Genomic DNA, 22100 nt, shown 5'->3' with positions numbered 1-22100 from the left:
TTCGTGCATTTAGCTGAAGGAGCGGCACACAGTGTGGAAATCAATGCACTTCGTCGTGGGTGCGTTCCTTTGGAGGAGAGTCCAAAGTCCAAATTGGCAAGTCCAATTTGGCATCCAGAGCTTTAGAGCTTCCTGTTCTTGAGCGTTGGTCATGGAGAGGTTGGAGGGTCTCCCTTACCTTTTGCCCACCCCACCCCCCACCCCCGTTCCCAGGTGGGACCTGACCAGGGCCCTGGTTTTAATACCACGTTGGCACAGGGGCCTGGGCTTCCTCATTCAACAATATACGCCTGAACCAGGGCTCGTGTTGGCGGGACACCGCTACAGATGGGCCTCTTCTACACCCATTCTGACTGGCTGGGACTCCTGTCCACAGGGAATTCTTTTTTATTGTGTAAAATGTACAGAACATAAAATTTACCATTTTAGCCATGGTTAACTGTACATTGGGTGCCATTATGTATATTCACACTCGTGGGCACGCCCCCACCACCATGTTTCTCTGGAACTTTTCCACCTTCCCAAACTGAGACTCTATCCGTGAAACACTAACCCTCCATTCCTCCCTTCCCCAGGCCCTGGTGGCCACCATTGTACTTTCTGTCTCTGTGTATTTGCCTCTTCTAGGTCCCTCATATAAGTGGACTCACACAATATTTGTCCTCTTGAGATTGGCTTATTTCACTTAGCATAATGTCTTCAAGATTCTGCCATGTTGTAGCCCATATTGGAATCTCCTTCCTTCTTAAGACTGAATAATATCCCATTACATATATTTACCACATTTTGTTGATCCATTCATGTCGATGGGCACTTGGGTTTTTCCACCCCGTGACGTTTGTGAGTCGTGCTGCTATGAATATGGCTGTACAAACATCTGTTTGAGTCCCCGTTTTCAATTTTTTGAGGGTATATGCCCAGAAGCAGAATGGTTGGATCATATGGTAATTCTATGTTTAACTTTTTGAGGAACTGTCGAATATTTTTAATATCACACAACCGATACTCAAAAATATATACAACTGTTACTCAACATCTCCACTTGGGTGTCTAGTTAGCATCTCAAAGTCAAGATACCCCAAACCAAAGTCTTGATTTTCCCCAACGTTCCCTACTTCCACAGATGGACTCACCACACAGCCAAAGCTAAAACCCTTGACATCACCAGTGGTTCCCTCTTTCTCTCACTCTCCACATCTAACCCATCAGCAAATCCTATAAGCTCTACCCTTGAAATACAGCCAAAACCAAATCCCTTCTCGCCACCCCCACTGCCATCACTGCACCCCACGCACCATTACCTTTTACTCTGACCGTTGCAAGAATCTTCTAAAATGTCTCCATTTTTGTCCTTCTATCACCTAGTTTTTTTTAAGTTTATTTATTTATTTTGAGAGAGAGAGAGAGCATGCACCAGTGAGGGAGGGGCAGAAAGAGAGAATCCCAAGCAGGCTCCGCACTGTTAGCACGGAGCCCGACATAGGGCTTGTTCTTGTGAACCTGGAGATCATGACCTGAGCTGAAATCAAGAGTTGGACACTTAACTGGCTGAGCCACCCAGGCATCCCTACCACCTAGTTCTCATACGGCGGCTAAAGGCAGTCATTCAAAATGTCAATCATAGGACTTCACTCCTCCAATCAAAACTTCCAATGGCTTCTGGTCATAATTAGAGACCACAAAAACCCTAAGTCATTACCATGATGAGACAACCCATCCCATGGCCTCCCATCCTAATCCTTTTGCACATCTGGCCCCACTGGCCTTGACTCTTCCTCAAACAGCCATTGGGTCCTGCCTTGGGGCCATTACCCTGCAAGGTGCTTCTCACAATTCATCACATTAAATGCCAGCAAATTCCAGATGCCACCCCATCTAGAGGGCTCATCCAATGACCCTAAGACAGAAGCTCATCCCCATTTGCTGATTCTGCTTCACTTCTGCTCACACACTCAGTTCTACCTGGCCCTACCGGATCTGATTGTTTACCTGCTGGTTGTCTATCCCTCCTTCTAGAGCATAAGCTCCATGAGGGCAGGGAGGGCTTGGATGGCTGCTGTATCCCTAGGGCATGGAAGAGTGCAGGTCACTGAACTTACAACCCAGAGCGACAAAAGCCCTTCCCATCGGGACGTGCATTGGCACATATTTGTCTCCAGGCCAGTTCAGGTCTGTGGACACAAGGAAAGGAGAAAGTACCAAAATCCACTGCTGAGACACAGGGGCAGATTCAGTCAGTGCTTTGGGATTCCAGGGGTCTGTGCCTTGTAGTCCTTAACTTGTGGGGTCAGAGCCAGCCAGCCCTGTCGGCAGAGTGGGGAGGGCACCCTTAGGTGACTAAGTGCTTTAGGAAGGCCTCAGGACCACAGACAGCTTCACCACTAACTAACCTATTGTCATATCTTAAGTTTTACCCTTAGTAATTCTTTTCTTTGTTTCGTCCTCTCACGAACTTTATACCCATTTGACTCATGAGAAACCCACCCATGAGCAGGTGGAGCGGGGGCTGGAACTCTGGGGACCATGTCTTCTCCACCAGGTCGGACCACCTCCCAAGGGCCCCCCTGACCTCTTGAGTGTGATTATCCTGGGACAGCTCTGTACAGAACTCTCTTAATAAAAGGCGCTCTTCACATTTACAGCGTTAAGTTTTCAAGATACGGAATGGAGAGAATGAATGCTTAAGGAGGGGTGACGGGTCGGTGTCTAGAGCGGTAGAATCAAACACAGCCTCCAAAGTGCTACCTGGTTGTTTGGGGTGCGAAAAAAATCTTTGTCCTGAGGGCCAGAACTTTAGTGTAAACCTGGCATTGGGAAGGGGTAAGGCCCTGAGGACAAATAGTCCTTACTGAGAAACACTTGGATCATCTTGGAAAGAGATAGTTGCATTGAAAGGGGCCAGTGCTTGGTCATGAAGTGAAATTTGGGTGTCATTCTTCCAGAGCCACATCTGCCCCATTTGAGTCACTTGAGCTTTCCAAATGATCATCTGGTTCAGCTCGCCAAGGGTGACCGTATAAGCATTTTTCAAACAAGTGTGCTCTTGAGAATGGAAGGGGGGTGGTACGCCCAGTGACACCGGCACAAGAGTAGGGCTGGGACTCTCCAGGCTAATGGGAGGCCAAGTCCCCTAAGCATCTATCTCTTCTTCGAACCATGAGGAATTGAGTCATGATCTAGTATTTTAATGCACCAAATAAGGAAGCAAGAGTCCCCAGCCTCACCATCATCACTGGCCTCCCTGCCTCCCTTGCTCCTGTCCCCTGCCCCCCGGGTCTAATCTGTGCCTTTTCCCTAAAGGGCTACGTCCTCCTCTGGCTCTCTTGCATCAGATACCGTCACTGGAAAGCGTATTTCACCTGCACTTTCCTGATCACCACCAGCTTTCCCGGGCAATCCCCTTTGTAAGGTGCTCTTCTGGGCACTACGTGCACTCTTTAGCCCTCAGCAGCACCCTGATGGTCTGGCGGGGGAGCCTGTCCTTCCGGGGTTGCCCCAAGTCGCTGGCCACAGGCTTTGGAAAAATCTCTTCACCAGGGTGCTGCTTACACTCATCTGTTTGAAAGTTGGTTCCCACGCCCTCAGGAGGAGTAAGCACACCAGAACTACTGAATGCAACTTTGCTAAGATCAAAGTCAGAACTTGCCAAGGCTTCGTGTCTGCAGCTACCTAGAAATCTCTCTGCACTCCCCCGGGGAGCAGAAGAGATGGCGAACAAGTGTGCAGGGGGCAGCGAGAACTCGGACCCAAAGAACACTTTCTGGAGCTCGTTTCTTGCAGCCTCTGTCAATGGCCTGAGCTCAGCACGTAGTAGCTGTTCGGTAAATATCAGCAGAGCGATTGCACGATCAGTTCCACTGTTGAGTCAAGGCAGGGGGCCTGGGGCTTCATAGCAAATTTTGGAACTCTTAGAGCTCTCAGGAAGAGATCGTAGAAGTGGTCAAATCCAGTCCCCCTCATCGGTTTCAGATTAAGACACCCAGCTGAGGGCCCCGAGAGGTGAGGTGACCTGTCCAGTTTTGCGAATGTCAGAGGCAACGCCAGGTTCAGGCCTCCCGACCTCCCCTCTGTCCATACCACGTGGCCGTAGGCCAGCCGGCCCTCTGACCACAACCGCTGGCCTGATGTCTTAGAGCCATGACCCAGAGGCTCAACTTCAGCACCAGACACCCTCGCTCTGGCCTGTGACCATAGTGCTATGACTGACCACACACCCCAGCGGCCCCCTACCCAGCAAAGTCACTCTCTCCTCTTGGTGTTATTCCCCCCTGGCATGCTGCCACCCTGCCCCTCTCCCCGCTGTATTCCTGTTGGCTCAAGAGGTCCCTGCCTTCTGGCCCATTTTACCAGGAGTGATATCTTTTCCGTTTTCCTCTCTCTAACATTGCAATGCTACCTACCACTCATATATGATATGAAAGGACGACTTGCTGTGTGACCAGGGACCAATCGATCACCATCTCTGGGCCCCCTCTGGGATCTGTGAAATAAATACGACGCTGCCAACCTGTCACACAGCAAGGCTGTGTCCGAATACGTATGCCATCGTGTAAATATCTTGGAAATACATAGTCCAACAACAGCCGGTAAATGGCTTCTGCTGAGAGCATTTCTTGGAGAACTTGAAAGAGGACTTTTCTCTCTGAGATGAAAGAAACAGGATGGCTCTGAGCAGCTCTAAGCTGTGGGTGCTCTGTCTGAGCGCCCAGCCCGGAGCCCAGCATCGGCTTTGGGTAGGGGTGGGGGGAGGAAGGAACTAGAAGTCTAGGGGTAAGGATGTCGTGTGGAGACTCTCTTCTTTGAGGAGCCCCAAGTGCTCCTTCTCGGGGTCTGTCCAGGCCACCTGCCCCCAGCAACGGCCGGTGAGGGGAGCGGCCATCCCTTCTCAGCTGGGTCCCCGGTGCTGAGATAGCGCTGGGAGCTGCTTTTAATTAGAGGCCCTCCTTCCCTGTTTTCCACAGGCGACTGGTTTCCGAGTTTCCCACACCCCTCCTGCCTCCCAAGAGCAATGTTTTAAAGACTCCAAACCGTCTGGAATAAGAAAGGAGAATGCTGTCATTCTGCGAGCTGCATGATGGCTTCTGCTGGCTTCCCAGTCATTTGGAGGTGGTCAGAAACACGACCCTGCCATCCAGGCATGGCCTAGGGAGCCTGGTACGACCTTCTCCTTCCCAAGCCACCAGCTCTGCTTACCCATATCGAGCACCTGCCAGGCCCACAGATTATCAAACATGGTCTCAGCCAGAAGCAGCTTTTAGGGACGGCAGCTTGACTTGTGCTATGACAGAGATGTAGACAGTGTACCCCTAGACATAGAACAAGGCCAAGGAGGAAGTAACAATGGAAAATCTGGCCCGGTTGGTTTTATTCACTAGGGGTTCATGTGGAAAACGCAGCCCTCCCCCTACTCTGCCGTCAGGCTCTGATCCGGATTAGAATCTGCTCCCTCACATAGCTGACGGAGCCCACGTTCATTTAGAACACACGGAGCTCTGGACCAGCTGCCAGATTCGGCAAACAAAAATACGGGGTGCCCAGTTAAACGTGAACTTCGGACAAACAACACATAATTTTTGAGTGTAAGCATGGCCTAAATATTTCATGGGACATACTTTTCTTAACCTGGTATTTAGGGCATATTTGCACTAAAAATGATTCACTGTTGATCTGAAATTCACATTGAACTGGGCGTCCTGTATTTTATCTGGCAACTCTCTTCTGAGGTCATCGGAGAGTCCCAGACCATAAACCAAAAAGTCCACTCTACCCAACAGTGGGTTACGTGGGGATGCTTCACAGTTGGGGGAGATTAGCAAAACCAGGAGGAAGAAAGTGGCCGTGTGTCACCAAGGTGGAAGAAGACAGGGCTCTAATCACAGAAGCATCCACGTCATACATACCTAGGCTTGTGCTGTTGTTTTTTAAAAATTTTTTAATGTTTAGTTATTTTTGAGAGACAGAGACAGAGACAGAGACAGAGCACAAGCAGGGGAGGGGCCGAGAGAGAGGGAGACACAGAATCTGAAACAGGCTCCAGGCTCCGAGCGGTCAGCACAGAGCCCGACTCGGGCCTCGAACCCGCCAACCGTGAGATCGTGACATGAGCCGAAGCCGGACGCTCAACCGACTGAGCCGCCCAGGCGCCCCTAGGCTTGTTTTAAACTATCAGCATCCAAAGGGAGAATGATATGACAGAGACGGTCCCAGGCAGGGCCTGCTGGGTGAACCTGGTCTGCTCAGAGGCCAGAGGCCTGACCGTAAAAGGAGGAAGGACAGTGGCCACCTCTAAGAACTCGCACTTTAGCCCAGTAATTCCCAGCCCTTTTGCTATTGCTGTCAAGGTCATGGTCTGCTTTGATGCCTACTCTAGCCCCATGCCAAATATGTGTCATGTGGCTGACATCGCGAATTTTCCCTCAGCTCAAACCTGATTCCGCTCGAGAATGGTTTCTGAACATAGAGAACTCTCAGACGTCAAACGAACAGGGTCAAGAATCTCGGCCGTGGCAACCAGAAAGTTCTAGAAGATCACCAAAGGCGAGACGGGAATAGGAGCTCAGATGAGGAGGGCAAAGCCTCCACCACCCAGGGGTCCCTTTCTGGGGGAAGTGACCGAGTGGAGTCTGGAAGAAGAGGAGGAGCCTGAAAACCGGCCCCTGGCTGGGACCGGTGGCCTTCTCCGAGAGGCCCCAGGCTGGGCCCGAGCCCCAGGGGGACAGGGCAGGCACATCCCCGCTTCTCAGGAGCAAGAAGGGGACGCCTGCTGCTTCCTAGAACATTGCGGTTCGGACGGTGAGCAGCTCTCCCGGGTTTCCTCTTATGTAAATGATCATCAACAATGCACTGGGCCCACGCGTTGCATAAACCAGGCCTGATATTTTAAACCCTCTCCGTTCACGGAGCATTTTGCGTTTCCTTTGTTCTCCTCTCCAGTTTCCCACTTTGCCGACCGAGCTCTGAAGAGCTGCACGTGGTCGATAGGGAAGTGCTGTTTGGGCGGTGGTGAGAGGCCATCCCCTCTCTCTGCACGTCTCTAGTTTCGGCTTGGATATCAATTATAGGCTTTTACATAAGAAGGCTAATGCGCTTTCAAAGCAGGCAGATCACCCCCTTCCCCCCCCATGTTTTGACAGTTTGGCTTGAGTTGAAATATAATTAAACTTTTCGAAAACAAGGGCTTTGAAACTCAATCTCCACACTGTTTACACGTCTTTTTTTTTTTTCTTTCTTTCTTTCTTTCTTCCTTAAGAGTCGGGTTTTTACTTGCTGCAGTGCAATTAATTCGCCCTTCACTTTCTGCGCTCAACACAAACGCTGGTTTGCAGCATTCGGCCTTTATAGGCTGCAGAGCCGAGAGTGGAAAAAATAAGATCTGGAACAGGATGAGCTTTTGATGACACCTCCTCATGACAGACACATTTGAAAACCACCACTGGTGACTCACTCACATTCTGCGCATACCCTCTCCGAAGCGCAGGAAGTGTGGGTATTTTAAACCCTCGGGCCATGAGAAGTTTTCGGAGGCGTCTTCAGGCTTGGCCGGCGCCCCTCCCGCCCAGGGAGCTTGCCGTGGCCTCGCGAAGTGTGGCCTAGCTTTCTGCCAGCCTCTCCCGCTTTGTTCTCCTTGCCCTGGTTTTGCTTTCATGCTGGCAAGCCCAGTCTAGAAAGTACAGAGCTAGCGAATTTCTAAAACCAACAAAAACTTACAAAAAAAAAAAAAAATGACAACAGAGCCCGGCGGTTGGTAAGGGAGGGGGGGAGCAGATATGGTGCCACAAGATGTCCTCAGGCGGCTCGCTGGGGACCCAGCCTTGTGGCTCTGCGGCCAAAAAAGAAAGAAAGAAGTAGGGTCCCAGCCGGCACTTTCACTTCTAAACCCGAGTTGTCAGCTGTGGGTAGTGAGTCCTCACGCCTCGGCTTCACTATCTCCAAAGGCCAAACGAACAAGAAGGGGTGGGGGGTGGGGGGTGGGGGGAGTGGGCGCGAGATACAACTGAACTGAAATCAAATGACCTTAGACGAAGGATTAAAAAAAGAAAAAGAAAACAAGAACTTGATGGAAATGAGCCAGATGTTGCCCTGAAAGAAGTTATAAATCCTAACCTTGTTTGGGAAAGGAAGGAGGCCCGGGGAGGGACGGCGAGCCCGCGAAGGGAGGCATCAGCGTCCCCTATAGATGGAGGGAAGTCTTTCCAGAACATCACCAGTGGGTGACGCGGAGGACAGTGGATTCATGGGAGAATCCACTCTGTGCTGATGTTTTTACTGGAATTGACGGTTTCCTAAAAGAGAAGGACTCGTGTGAGGGGCTGAAGCCCAGGCTGGAACATCTATAGTCCCTTTCATGTAGGGAAGAACCCTGAACTGGTTGGTCAGTTGGTCGCCCTTATAAGCCACAGGAGCCTCCCAAATATTACAGGCTACGAATGCCAGCTGCCTCCCCATCTTAAGAGAATCTAAAGCCTTCATGATGGAAAAAAGTCCTGGAGTCTTTTTTTTTTTTTTTTTAATTTTTTTTTAATATTTCATTTATTTTTGAGAGAGACAGAGTGCAAGTAGGGGAGGGGCAGAGAGAGAGGGAGACACAGAATCCGAAGCAGGCTCCGGGCTCTGAGCTGCCAGCACAGAGCCCGACGCGGGGCTCGAACTCACAAGCCGTGAGATCATGACCTGAGCCGATGTCAGTTGCTCAACCGACCGAGCCACCCAGGCGCCCCCAGTCCTGGAGTCTTACTAAGCTGTGGTGGGGGGGTGTCCAAGCACAGGGATCAGTCACCGAGGCAGCACGCGGGACACACAGGGATAGCCCTGGGTGATCCTCTCCCTACCGCGACTGAAACAAATCACCACAGATCTGGCTGCTTAAACAACATGCCTCCATGGTTCTGGATAGAAGTCGGCCTCGGGTCTCATTGGGCTAACGCTGGAGGACGACAGGCCTGGGCTCCTCCCGAAAGCTCTAGGGACACTCTCTGTCCTTGCCCCCCAGCTCCGAGAGGCCACCTGCACTCCTTGCCTGGTGGCCTCCTTACTCCACTCCACCAGGGTGCCTCCCTCTGTATCTTTCTTCTATGACCATGTCTCCTCTGACCTTCGTCTTCTGCCCCCTCTTCCACCTGTAAGGACCCTTGTGATTACATTGGGTCCACTTGGAGAATCCTGGATCATCTCCCCAGCTTAAAGTCAGCTGGGGGCGCTGGGTGCTCCGTCGGTTAAGGGCCCCACTTTGGCTCAGGTCACGATCCTGCGGCTCGTGGGTTCAAGCCCCACGTCGGGCTCTGTGCCGACAGCTCGAAGCCTGGAGCCTGCTTCGAATTCTGTGTCTCCCTGTCTCTCTGCTCCTCCCCCTGCTCACAGTCTCAGTGTCTGTCTTTCCATCTCTCTCTCCAAAGTAAACCTAAAAATAATAATAAAAGAATAATAAAGTCCGCAGCCTTAATTCCTCCCGTGACCTTCATTCCCCTTTGCCATGTAACCTAACACATTCCCAGGTCCTGGGGAAGGACATTCACATTATTCTGTGAGGAGCCATGGTCTCCTTTACCCGGGATTCTCACTGAGCGCAAGATCATTTCTCGTTTGGAATCGTGTAATACAAATAATATACATTTACTATCTGCCTGGCATCGTTGTAAGCACTTCGCATGCATTTAATCTTCACGACAGTCCCGTGAGGCAGGTGCTGGTATTCTCCCCACCATATAAATGACAAGAAAGTGCAAGTCCATGGCTGGTAAAGGGTCCAGCACCCAGCCTTCTGGCCCAGACTCCAGGTTCGTTACTACGAGGAGATAAATAGAGGGGCTTTGCCTTCCAAATACCAAGGACAAGAAGGCTTCCTGGCTCCCTGTTCCCTGTAAGTCCTCCTGCACAGAAGAGGGCTCCCTCTGTTACATCAAAGGCAAGGGAAGGTGAGTTATAAAGTTACGTTCATCGTGCTGGCCTTGACCCCGTCCAAGTCCTGGCCACATGGATCTGAGTTTCTAGCTAAGTATGTGGAGGAACCAGAGACATGCTCAGCCTTGTGCACTCTGCTTACACCGTGACAGTAGGGGCCCAGGAGCTGCTGAGGCATGGAAGTGCCTTCACTGCTATGTTCCATGGGTGGAGACGGCCTCCGCCTGGGAGAGGAAGCAGAGTGTCGTAAAATGAAGTGTGGGCCACCTTCAGGAGACCCCGGAGTCCGTTTGGTTGAAAGGGAGAGAGTGAAGTGTCCCAAGGGGAAGTTGAATGCTCATCTGTGTGTCCCTGGGTGGTGGAACCCTGTGGGAACAACAGAGACGTCCTCTGTGGAGGGGACCACCCAGCCACCCACAGCCTGCATGACTTTCCCACAGTGACAGAAGGAAGGCGGGGCCAACAACCCGGACCGGAGGTCGTCTCCCGGAGCCCCTTGATTGTTTCAGAACCCACTGCCTTCTTGGTCCAAGACGCAATGGCTGGGCCCCAGTTGGCACGATCAGCTGTAAACCAGAGAGAACAGAGAGCCAGCTCGAAGCTCCTCGGGGCCCCGGGAAGCAAGACTCAGGGAGCCTCAACCGCCAAGTTCCGCAAATTTCACAAGTTTGTTACAAACCCCAGAAGCGTTGTTTGATTGCTCAAAAACGATTTAATTTTTGCAATCTCCCAGAGAGAGGGTGCCTCAAATTAAAACTGGTGTCAAAAAAGAGTGGCTGTGGGGGATAAAAGATGGTTTTCTTCCAAGGAGGGGAGCAAGCAGGGGTGGAGAAGCACCCCAGTGCCAGAGCCATGGGAAGCCCTGAGGTCTGACTTCTGGAGCGTTAAGATGCCTGTTCCCACGGCGGAGCCAACCCTCCCATTAGGTCACCTTCTCGAGGCTCACCTAGGGAGCTGTCTGACACTCGTCCGAACTTTGTGCACCGTGAGAGAAAAGGAGGCCTCTTGTCCCAGTGGAGAAAAGGATGAGCTGGGACATCAGACAGGCCTGGGGCTGAATCACGGCCCGGCCGCTTCCTCCCTTTGTAGCCCCGACAGGTTACTTAGCGGAGCCTCGGGTACCTGAGCTGCCGAGTGAAGGGGAACAGTACCAACGGTGCCACCCCGTCGGGGTGCCGAGGCAGGCCAGCACAGGACCTGGTTGTCTGTGGGGCCTGGACAACGGTCAGCGCTACCTGCTTTGCACATCACCATCAGGATGGCCTTCCTACCGTAGAGGTCATCGACGGGCCGTTTGTGACCGTGCAGGCTGCCCGTACAATTGTGACGAGTCCAGGGGTCACAGGGACTGGCTGTGTGAGGCACTATGCAGGAAGCTCTGTGCAGCCTAGGAGGGGAGCCCAAGGTGGCCCGGGCTCCGGGACTCCGTCCCCAGGCGCGCAGGGGTAGGCAGACCGCGTCTACAGCAGGTGTCCCCGGGTGCCCAGGGAAGAGGTGCCCACTCTGCGCTAGGAAGGTGGGCATTTGCAAGTGTGACCCGGGGGACGTGTGCCAGGAACATTCCTTTCCGGCTACTTCACTTGAATGAAACGTTTCTGGCACAGAACCTGGCCCCACATTTTACGGTTTTCGCACCAGCTAGCTGGGTTGACCAAGTTGCTCTCGACATATTTCCATTGCTTTGGCTGCTAACGTCATTGCAGTCACGGGCACACCCCCGTGTTCTCCGGCACCAGCCGAACACACATGCAGCTCTGGCTGGTTTCAAAAGAACCGCCCCCCCCTCCCCGGGACCCCCAGAGCCGCGGGGTCCCGAGCCACCGGCTGTGCGCACGGATTCAGCAGCGCTGGCTGGCACTCAGGGGCTGCAGGTGGGGAAGCCAGTGAGCTCCGGGTCTCCCACGGGGAGCCAAGTCACCTCTTACTTGGGGGCGCTTGGCCCCCTGACCTCTCACCCTGGCAGCGGGCGGGATGGCTAAAGGGAAGCGTGATCTGGGCCTGCAATCACTCACAAGCGACAACACGACACCCACTCCCGTGAGCCAACTGCAAACCACACGTGACTGCGTGGTTTCTGTCGGCTACACGCCTCTCTACCGGGAGCAGTTTCGATACTATGTTCGCCCCGGAGGTGGGCAAACTTGGGGGATGTTGCCCGGCGCCAGAGGGGGGGAAAAGGCACAGGGCACGGTATCGCAGGACAATCAGCCAGCCCGGCTACCAGGACCTGGACGAGCTCAAAGGTCAGCCAGCGATTGTCAAAGTAGTCCCTACGGAAAGAAGCCAAGAGACGGCGGCAATAGCAAAATGGGGCCGGGCAGGGTTTCAACGGCTTTCGGTGGATCAACTCATCCCATCCTCTCACGGCAAGCCTGTTTCGCAACGGGGAAACCGAGGCAGGTCAAAGAACAAAGCTGCAAAGTTACAAAGCTCGTAAGTGCTGCCACTGTGATTTGAGCCCTCGGTCTGACTTCTGACTCCAGCGTCCGCGTGCGTCACCTTGAGTTGGACAAATACGGGGCATCTTGCGAGGCAAACGCAGAGGAATCTGAAGATGCCCAAAGTCCCCCTTTGGCAGAGAGAAAGGGACGCGGGGTCAGCAGCACAGGGTGAGGGAGGACGGGCAGGTTGGTAAAGGAGCTTCCCTCCCAGGGGACACCTTCTTCTCTCCGAGCCCGGAAGGGCCTGGGGAGACCGTATCACTTCACCAAAATGCATCTCACAAATGATGGAGAAGCACAGCCACCCCCTCCTGTTCCCCCAAACACTGTCCCCAACGCCATTATGCAAGGGCCGATTACAGCGGCCCGTGGAAGTCACTTTCGTGGTCATGGTTTTCAACTGCAAACAAATGAGGAAACCGCTTCAGGAAGAAGCACGTTTTACCAACCCCACGGTCAGGGGTGCGGGAGACCCCGCTGCCGATGAGTCTCAGAAGGACTTACCGTGGGCAGGGGACAGCCGGGGATGGCCTGGCCAGGAACAAGGAGGGGGAGCCAGTGCTCGGTGACTGGATCTGGAAGTTGAACCTCACTCTGAAGAGCGGGGCGCTTCCTGGGAGCCGGCCTCTGACCCCTGACCCCTGACCCCCGGGGCAGTTCTGAGGAAACACCGAGGGGCGTATCCCAGGCCCTCTTGGCGGGTTTCCTTTAGGCTTCAGCCTGTCACCGCCTCAGCAAAGTGACGTTCTGTCCCAGCCCTGACCATGTGGGCCGGTGTTTACCCACACGGGACATTCCGGGAGCACCCCCTGTGATTCCCGCCACCCCCGGGCCGGTTCACAGCCACTCCAATCTGCTATGCATCCTGACCACGGCAAGGACACCTCAAGGGCGGGACTGGCAATGATGCACCTGGGTCCTCGTGGCCCCACGACTCTCCAAGCTGGCATCTACCTGGGCAGGCAGGGCAAGCCGAGGGGAGCTGACCCCAGGAGTCTGGCCGTGAGGGGGGGTTCTCAGGACTCATCCTCAGGATATGAGGGTGCTAATACCTACCCTGCAGGGTGTAACATGAGATACTTGCTCGTCGATTCGTCGAACATTCGAGCAACCACTGTATGTGGAGCCCTGGAAATGGCAGGATTTTGAAATCATTGGCTGGAAAGAGGAGGAGGGCTCGTTTCAAGGAGCAGAGCTCGTGGGGTGAAGGGTAGGCAGGGGGGAGGCCTGGAGGGGCTGCTGTCCTCAGGGGCATCTGCCCCCACAGTACGCGGTGCAGGAATCAGGGTGTGTCCCACATCTTTGGGGTGCCGGGTAGCTTCTGCCAGTGGGACCACTGCTTCCCTGGCCTTCAGGTACGTTCCTCTGGTCAGCCCCTGAGGTGGCGGACAGCACCCTGTCCCTCACACCAGCCCCTGAGCCAGGGCAGGGCCAGCGTGCCAGAAGGAGACAAATCGGGCCCCATCCAGCGCGAAGCCTAATTCAGCTCCTGTCCCAGGAACCACAGCCACATCGATGTGCCTTATGTTCCTCGGATGGCGCTCCAGGTAGCCCACGGCGGTAGTCCCTAGATGGCCTCAGCAGAAAACAATCAGACCCGGGCAGCCCCCTGTCACCCAAACACCACCTCAGAGACCGTCACCTTCTCAGGCTGCCACGGGGAGGAGGGACGGAGCGCACTGGTCGTTCAGAAGCTGATGGAGACCGTCGCTTACCCCAGGCGCCGTCTCCCCCTTCCCCACCTCGGTCAGCTCCCATCGGGGGGAGGCCAACAGACCCCCTTCAGGTGACCTGGCCTGCGGCTCACTAGAAGCCACCTCTTCTCTAGAGGTTGTGCCCGCACCTTGACGTAGATGCAGTGCCTGCCTAGGATGGCCACGCGGATGCAAAAGAGCATCAAACTCAACTCTGAAGCACCAGGTCTTAGGCCAAGGCCAACTAACCAGGCTCCTCAAAGGTCGCGTTGGCCCTTTGCCCTTTTAGGGAGAACACTCCAGATCTGATGCACAGAGTGCCGGGCGGGCATGAAATCAGCGGATGTGAGCCTCTCCTCTCCTGGACTTACTGACCCCGTGAACTTGGGCAAAGCCGTTCACCTCCTGGTGTCTCCAATGTCTCATCTTTAACATGGGCACAGTAGTGCTTGCGGGTCAAAACTAAGTCCTGTCTGTAAAAGTGCTTCGTGACTATACGGAGATCTAGGAGCATAAAATAGTAACAGCATCAGGCATAGGCCTCCCGAGGAAGCAGGGAGCAAGTCAAAGGTACTCACGCTTATTCATGTTTCTGAATTCCCAGGATCTTGGCTTGTTTTTGCATTCTCCAGCCAGCCCATGACAAGCCCTTCACTTGTGAACATATAACCTGAAAACTAATTCCTGTCTGAAATACAAGGCCATGGCTGACCTTGACCCTGGGTCCCTGACACACTTCCAGGGTGGAGGCTGGGTGGCACGGAGGGAAGAGCTGTGTCAGGACGGCCACATTAAACACCCCTGGTCTCTATATCTAGAGACCAAACAGATTTTTTTTTAATTTTTTTTTAATGTTTATTTATTTTTGAGAGAGACAGAGCATGAGCACAGGAGGGGCAGAGAGAGAGGGAGACACAGAATCCGAAGCAGGCTCCAGGCTCCGAGCTGTCAGCACGGAGCCCGATGCGGGGTTGGAACCCACGGACTGTGGAGATCACGACCAGAGCTGAAGTCAGATGCTCAACCGACTGAGCCACCCAGGCGCCTGAGGCCGAATAAATTTAGCTGGAACCCAAAATGAACTGGACCTTGGCCAGCAGATGCTTCAACATAAATTGAAACTCTAATCTACATCACTAATGCTGTGCTTCTTCACGCCCGTGCTCCCCTCCAGGATGCGAAGCATCACTGTTCCCTGAGAAGTGTGGGGCATTTCCTGGGCTGGCGACCTTGGGTAGGCTGGTGAAATTCTGGAATCTGTGGTTCGGGTCTCCGTTAGGGGAATCCTACACTGACTGACTGGCTCTTCTACGTAAAGGTTTTAAGAAAGCAAAGGTCTTCTTGGTAGGAATCGAAGAGAACTGACGTCCGGTTGTATTGGGAGGACCTGTCCTTCAGAGTCAGACGGATCTTGATTTAGTGGGGACTCCAGGGTGTCTGTGCAGAGGGGCTTGGAGCAGCCATCTCTGTGAAAGGGAGGAGGCAGGGGAACCCCTAAAGTGTCATCGTGTCCCCTGCATATTCTTCTTACTCAGACTGTGTATTTATTTGGGGGAGGGGGATGTCATGGGGAAGGACGTTGCTGCCGGAGATGGGGCCGCAATGAAAACCTCCCAAACTGCCCCTTGACAATGTCATCATCTTGGTTCAGATTCAGGAACTGCTATTTCCCACCTGTGTGACCTTGGGTAGGTCACTCAGCCTCTCTGAGCCTGTTTCCTCACTTATAAAATGGAAATGATAATTCCACTCTGGCAGGTTTTCTTTTCTCTTTTTTTCTTTTCTTTTCTTTTTTTTTTTTTGGTGGGGGACCATCCGAGATACCATATTGGAAAGGGCTCAGCACAGTGCGGGCGTACGATAGGCACCCGACACAAGCACGTTTCTTCCATCGCTGGTCCCCAGATGTCTTAGGACCCTAATGAAGTATCCAGATGGGTACTGAGATCTGGAAAGTCAAAAAGAAAAAGAAGTTAGCAAGGTTTCGTGGGGGTTTGCCTTTCGACTTTGCTGCCCACCAACAAGTGTGTTCCGAGAGGATGTCTCATCTGCCCTCCACATGGTGAGCCCAGAACGCCAAGCAGCTGTCCTACTTGAAAGGGAACCTTCACAGACCCAACTACACAAGCAGTGCCAGGCCTATGGATGAAAAAGTCGCCATAGTGAATGAATTAGACCAGCGGTTTGCCCAATGTCTGGAGGCGTTGTTGCTCTTCCCCCTCTCTCCCAGAACCCCTAGGGTCTGGACAAGACGGCGTGATGGAGGGCTACATGATACGCGTGTCCTCAGGACCAGGTTCCCTGTAAGGAGCCTCCAGATGCTCCTTGGAGAAGTCCTTGGGTGGGTGGGCAGGGAGCTACAGAATTTGCCAATGGCCGACACCATAAGCCCATTCATTCATTCATTCATTCAAGGGAAGCCCCACACCTTTCTTAGAGAAGTGAAGATAATACATGACGTGTCCTAGTCCCCACGCTCGAATGACTTGTCCCAAGTACAAACAATGCTGGCTGGGTTAGGAATTGAAAGTTGCAAAATTATCTGCCTGGAGACCTAAGCCAGGGGACTGAGGAGCCACACACCTGCCCTCTGTGTTCCCTTGCAGGCACCACCCCCCCCCACCCCCTCCTAGGAATGTGGGCCCTTGACTCCTATGCGGCCTCAGCCCCGGGTTCTGGCTCACGGCAGCCGTCGCGAATGGATCCTGGAGAGTCCCTTTCCTGCCTGCGCGTGGCAGCTTCCCACAGATTGGGAGTAGGGGGGATAAGCCATTTAAACAAAATTGCTTTTGAAACACAGATGAGTTCGAAATCTAGAAGAAAGGGTGCTTGGCAAGAGCTGTTTGGGATTTGGCAGATTCCGCAGCTCACGTTGTTTGACGCTTCCATAAACCAGCTGCTTCCATGGTTCCCGAAACATCAGCTCCCGAGGGAGCGAGGCAGCCCTGGGCTCTCTGGGCAACAACAGTTGCCTGCATAACATGAAACCTCTTCTGGGCGGGCTGTCCAATCAGCACCCAGCAGGCGGACCCAGGGGAGTGCAGCACCCATCCAAAGCATTTTGTTTCCTTCCTCTCCATGGTTTCCCTAACAAAAAGACCCCCGCTCCCCCCCTCCCCCCACATGCCAGGGCAATAGAGAGTCAGTTCAACTAACCATGTTTCCCAGCAATTGACATAATAGACTCCTCCCCAGGGAGCAGAGCTGTCTCCTTACCTGGGACCTCCAGAAGCCCCAGCCTCTAGGCATCACTGGAGGATCTGATCCAAGCCTCCAGTCCTGTGGACCCCTCCCTCTTCTCTCACCAAGGGAAATTCTTCACCCATCTCATCCCCAGCCTGTTCTTTCCATGCACCTGATCCTTGGCCTAATCGGAGAAGCCCCAGCCAGAAGGATACGTGCCCGTATCTTCCCTGATTCCAGAGTCCCTTCTGGCCCTTCCCCAGCACACCCCCAGTTCCTAAGCAGCTCGCAGGAAAACGCAGCCAAGACCTACCTTTGACTGGCTGTGCTATAGCAGCCAGATGAGTGAACCCACTGGGGTTTTGACTTCATTCGTCAAAATGGGATCAGAGGGTTCTGGGTAAAAGTTTGTCAAGCTGAGTGAGCCCTGCCCAAGGCGTCATCAGGAAGGCTTCAGAGGTCTGGGTCGGGGTGAGAAAAGTAAGCCTTCCCTTTGTGGTTTGCTGACCCACGCTGTGTGGTCTTAAAGCCTGAGGATCAGGGAGGAGGCCTCCGGCCAAAATTCTGGGCTCAGATCTACGGGGCCCAAATAGATAGGCTTTCATTACGGTGAAAAATGTACAAAGATTAGCGGGTGTTTTTGTTTCTTTTTGTTCTCAGGACGTAGCTAGGGTTTAATACAGTTATCTTGAGGGTTTGGGATGGAAAAACATACCTAGCATAATTCTTGGCACGTAGTAGGAGGTCAATGTATGGCAGCCATTGACTTCTCCTCATCTCTGCACAGGCATAGCTCCCGCCCTGCCCAGCAAGGCCAACTGCCCGGGAGTCTTCTGTGTCTTGCAGAGGAAGCTTCTGGGGATGCTGGTCTGGGGATACAGGTCCCTCCACCTGTAAATAGGTCGTGTCTTACTTACCCGTCTTCTACTCAGCAGAAGAAATCAAATGCGAGTGTTCATTGAGGACTGGGTTAGTCAAAATGACTGCTCTTTTCTGGTGTGCTTTATTGGAGTGTAAGGCAATCCCCGCTTACCGCGGGGGTTTCAATGTAACCGAAAGTTCCAGCGCTTTGTGGCCGGGCCACATTCATTGCAGACAAAGCATAATGAGCCGCGTCTCACATTACCTAATCACATGGTGGCCGGCGCGGCCCCGGGCAGGGCTGTGGTGCCTCCATCTGAAGCTCAAAGGGCTTAAAGAAAACCCTTTCTTTATTCTGGAAGTAGTATTATCTGGGTTTTACAGAGAAAGATAGGGAGAGGTGAAGTGACCTGCTTTAAGACCACACAGTAAGAAGGGGCTGGGCCAGGAAGGGGGCCCAGGCAGCTGACTGATGGAGCTCCTTGGCAGGAAGAGCACAAACAGGAAGCTGCTCTCCAGGGAGGAGACCGGACTTGGTAACAAAGGCCAGTGCAGAGGAAACTGAAAAGCCTTGGCCTGAGGAAAGGTGTGCAAAGAACACCTTTATCCTTGAGGAAGCGGAATGCAGGATGGGAGGGACATCAAGACGCAGGGAGAGAACATCAAGGCGGCCGGAAGTCTGGGTTAGCAGAGATTTCTCCAGCACCTGGCAGGTGCCCATAGCCTGCCTCGTGGAGTGACCTCCAGGGAGGAGACTTATTACCCCTGCTTCTGTAGGGCGTTATTTTTTTAAAAATTTTTTTGCTTATTTTTGAGAGAGAGAGACAGAGAGACAGAGACAGAGTGCGAACAGCGGAGGGGCAGAGAGAGAGAGGGAGACCCAGAATCCGAAGCAGGCTCCAGGCTCTGAGCTGTCAGCACAGAGCCCGACGCGGGGCTCGAACTCACGGACCGCGAGATCATGACCTGAGCCGAAGTTGACGCTCAACCGACTGAGCCATCCAGGCGCCCCCATGTAGGACATTATTTTTAGCAATAATGATAAATGCAGCAATATTAATAATGGGTCAAAAAGAAAAGCAGATAGTGAATTTTTTTCTTTTTCTAACCCTTTTGTACATGGTTTTGCATGTCAAACAAAAAAAAAATACAATAAATAGTACAGTACTATAACATATATGATAGATTTGAACTTTTTAATGACATTAATTACATTTTACTTACATTAGTGTATGTTTTGGAGAAATACTGATACTTATATATTAGTGTATGGCAATAATGACTAATACTATAGTTTCTGATTTTGATTATTAATTTCTTTCCTGTGTCCGTGACTTTGTAAAATTGATCTTCATATTTTCATGCTCAGTGGCCAGCGTGGCCAGATTTGTCTACCTACCTTTGCTCCTGGTTAATCGGAGAACACAGCTTAGTAATTTTGATTTTGAAATGTGTTTTTCATGTAAAGCAATATAGAATGATGAATAATCTTAAGCAACAGAATATGTATGGCAAAGAGTCATAAAAATCTAATTTCACAATAAATTCTAGAAATTACAGTACTCCTCAGAATCCTTGTTTCTCCGGGACCCATTCTGCTGTCTTTCAAATGTCTCCAGAGTTGAAAATTTTTACATAAATAAACTCCAAGTGGCTACAACAGATTGACAAAATTGAAGTAACTCCAGCTTCAGGGAAGGTCACAGAGACTTTCATGGTAAAATATATAACTTGGTAAAATATATGAAATTAACAAAAATTCTGAGCTAAGGAAAAGAGAAATAAGCGGAAGAAGTCTAGCCAGGGAGGAAAAGTCACATCCAGTCTCTATACGTGGACCTCGTCGCTAGAGGTGACCTGTAAATTTAGCTCCACACTCTGGGCTTCCCGGCAGCCAAAGGGAAAAGGGTGATATGACCAGTCAGGGCATTCACACTGACAGCAAGGAAGCCCCTGTGGGAGAGCCTTAGGAACTGCTCCTTGTAAACCCCTGCAGAGGGTTCCCTTCATGTGCCAGCCGCCTCTACCGGGGGAGATAAAGAATTATAGGACAATTGGCTTTGGCTTCTGTATCCCCTACACTTTGCTTTTGGTTTCAGACCTGGAAAGGATGAACTTGGAAAAGAGGCAGCAGGGGTCCCAGAGGCCCTGTGAAGAACTATCAAAAAGGGACCCCAAGAAGATTAATTTTACTAAGAAATTAATGAGAAAATTTGTGTTTTGCACATTTTAAAACTGAGGCTCTATAAATGGCCATGCTTAATCTGAAGGACTAGATCAAGAATTACGAGGAAGGTTAAGCTGGGAGCCGAGCAGCAGGATGACTTAACATTCCTTTTGAGCTTCCAGGAGTCTTATGGGGCTGGGTGACAAAAAGGGAACTCAGGAGGAAGGGCCAGGTTAGACACCTCAGGCCTTCAGGTGAGACTCCCCCGGAAGGGGTGATCCAGAAAGAGAGCTGGCTGCAGAAATCCTGAATCACTTTTAAAGAGCTCAGGGCTTGACCGGATTAATGTGATGTCAAATGAAGCAGTACATTCTTAAACAACGCATGAGTCAATGTAGAAATCACAATGGAAATTAGAAAATATTTTAATGAAAGATAATAAAACTGAAGTATATCAAAACATATGGGATGCAGCCAAAGCATGCCTAAGAGAAATTTATAGCCTTAAATCCATCATTAGTAAAGAAGAAAGGATCAAGAAACAATGCACCGAGTTTCCATCTTAAGATTTTAGTAAAAGAATTGCAAATTAAACTTTGAGATGCTACAAGGAAGGAAATAATAAACAGCAGGAATTAAGGAAGGGGGGAAATAATAATACAACAAAGAAAACCAACAAAGCCAAAAACTATCTCTTCAAAAAGACTGATAAAATTGAGAAGCTCCTGACAAGACTGATTTCTTTTAAAAAGGGTGAGGCACAAATAATTGATATCAGGAAGAAAAAGAAAAGACTTATCAATATAGCCTATAGCCATTAAATAAGATAAGAGGCTGTTCTGAGCCAATTTATGGTCTTTTATCTATTAAATAAATTAAATCCATAATGAGAGATCTCTCCACAAGGAAAACTCCAGAACCAGATGGCTTCATCAGTAAATTCTTCCAAATACTTAAGGATGAGATATAATTAATCATACACAAACTATTTCAAAGAATAGAACATAAGTGACCTGTCAACTCAGTTTTGAGAGCTGTATTACCTCATTATCGAAACCTGACTGGGAGAGAAAATTATGGGCTATTTCTTTCTCTTAAACATGGAGGTCCAATTCTGAACCAAACATTATCATACTGGATCCAACAAACAAAATGGGTCTTGTTTGAAGACTCAATGTTCTAAAATCAGTCAGTGTAATTTACCATAGTAGCAGAATAAAGATGAAAATAATTGATCAACTCAAGGGATTCAGAAAAATAATTTCATAAAACTAACCCCCTAGTGATAATAAAAAGAACTCTTTTAGGAAACTAGGACTAGATGGGAAATACTTTAACATGAGGGAATATCTATAAAAATACCTCCAGTAAATATCATACTTAATGTTCAAATAGTGATACTTTCCACCCCATATTGAGAACGAAAGATGCTCCCTGTCTCTACTTCTGTTTATCATTATACTTAAGGTCCTAGACTTTGCAATAAAGTTAAAAAAAGAAATAAAATGTTAAGAATTGGAATGAAAGCATAATTGCGTATATAGAAAGTACAAAATATTTTACAGAAAACTATCAGAATTAAGAAGTGAATCAGACAAGTTTGTCGGATAAAAAAATGTCAGTGCACAAGAGTCAATTACATATAACAGGAAGAAAAAGCAGAATCCCAAAAGAAAACATTGATAAATTGGACTACATTAAAATTTGAATCTTTTTTCTATCAAAATAAATCATTAAGAGTGAGAAGGGAAAGCCACAGAGAAGAACATATTTGTGATCCATGTAAATGACAAAGGATTCATACCCAGAAAATGTTAAGAACTCCTATATGTCACCAAGAAAAACAGACAACCCAAG

At 50.8% G+C, this 22100-nt stretch overlaps 1 long non-coding RNA gene across 2 annotated transcripts; it reads right to left on the bottom strand.

Annotated features, from left to right (window-relative positions):
- Window positions 1–14881: 14881 nt before the first annotated feature.
- On the bottom strand, window positions 14882–18476 carry LOC125932593 (uncharacterized). 2 transcript variants are annotated; one of them, XR_007460685.1, is made up of 3 exons: window positions 18342–18476; window positions 17931–18106; window positions 14882–15980 (listed from the first exon to the last, which is right to left on the bottom strand). It is a non-coding gene; the product is annotated as an uncharacterized LOC125932593 (long non-coding RNA). The 2 variants fall into 2 exon arrangements; XR_007460686.1 differs by lacking the exon at window positions 18342–18476 and adding an exon at window positions 18249–18306.
- Window positions 18477–22100: the final 3624 nt, after the last annotated feature.

Source organism: Panthera uncia, chromosome D2 (genome assembly GCF_023721935.1).
Source record: "Panthera uncia isolate 11264 chromosome D2, Puncia_PCG_1.0, whole genome shotgun sequence".
NCBI classification, from domain to species: Eukaryota; Metazoa; Chordata; class Mammalia; order Carnivora; family Felidae; genus Panthera; species Panthera uncia.
The sequence above is the reverse complement of the archived record's forward strand: the minus strand, read 5'-3'. Positions and strand labels throughout refer to the sequence as shown.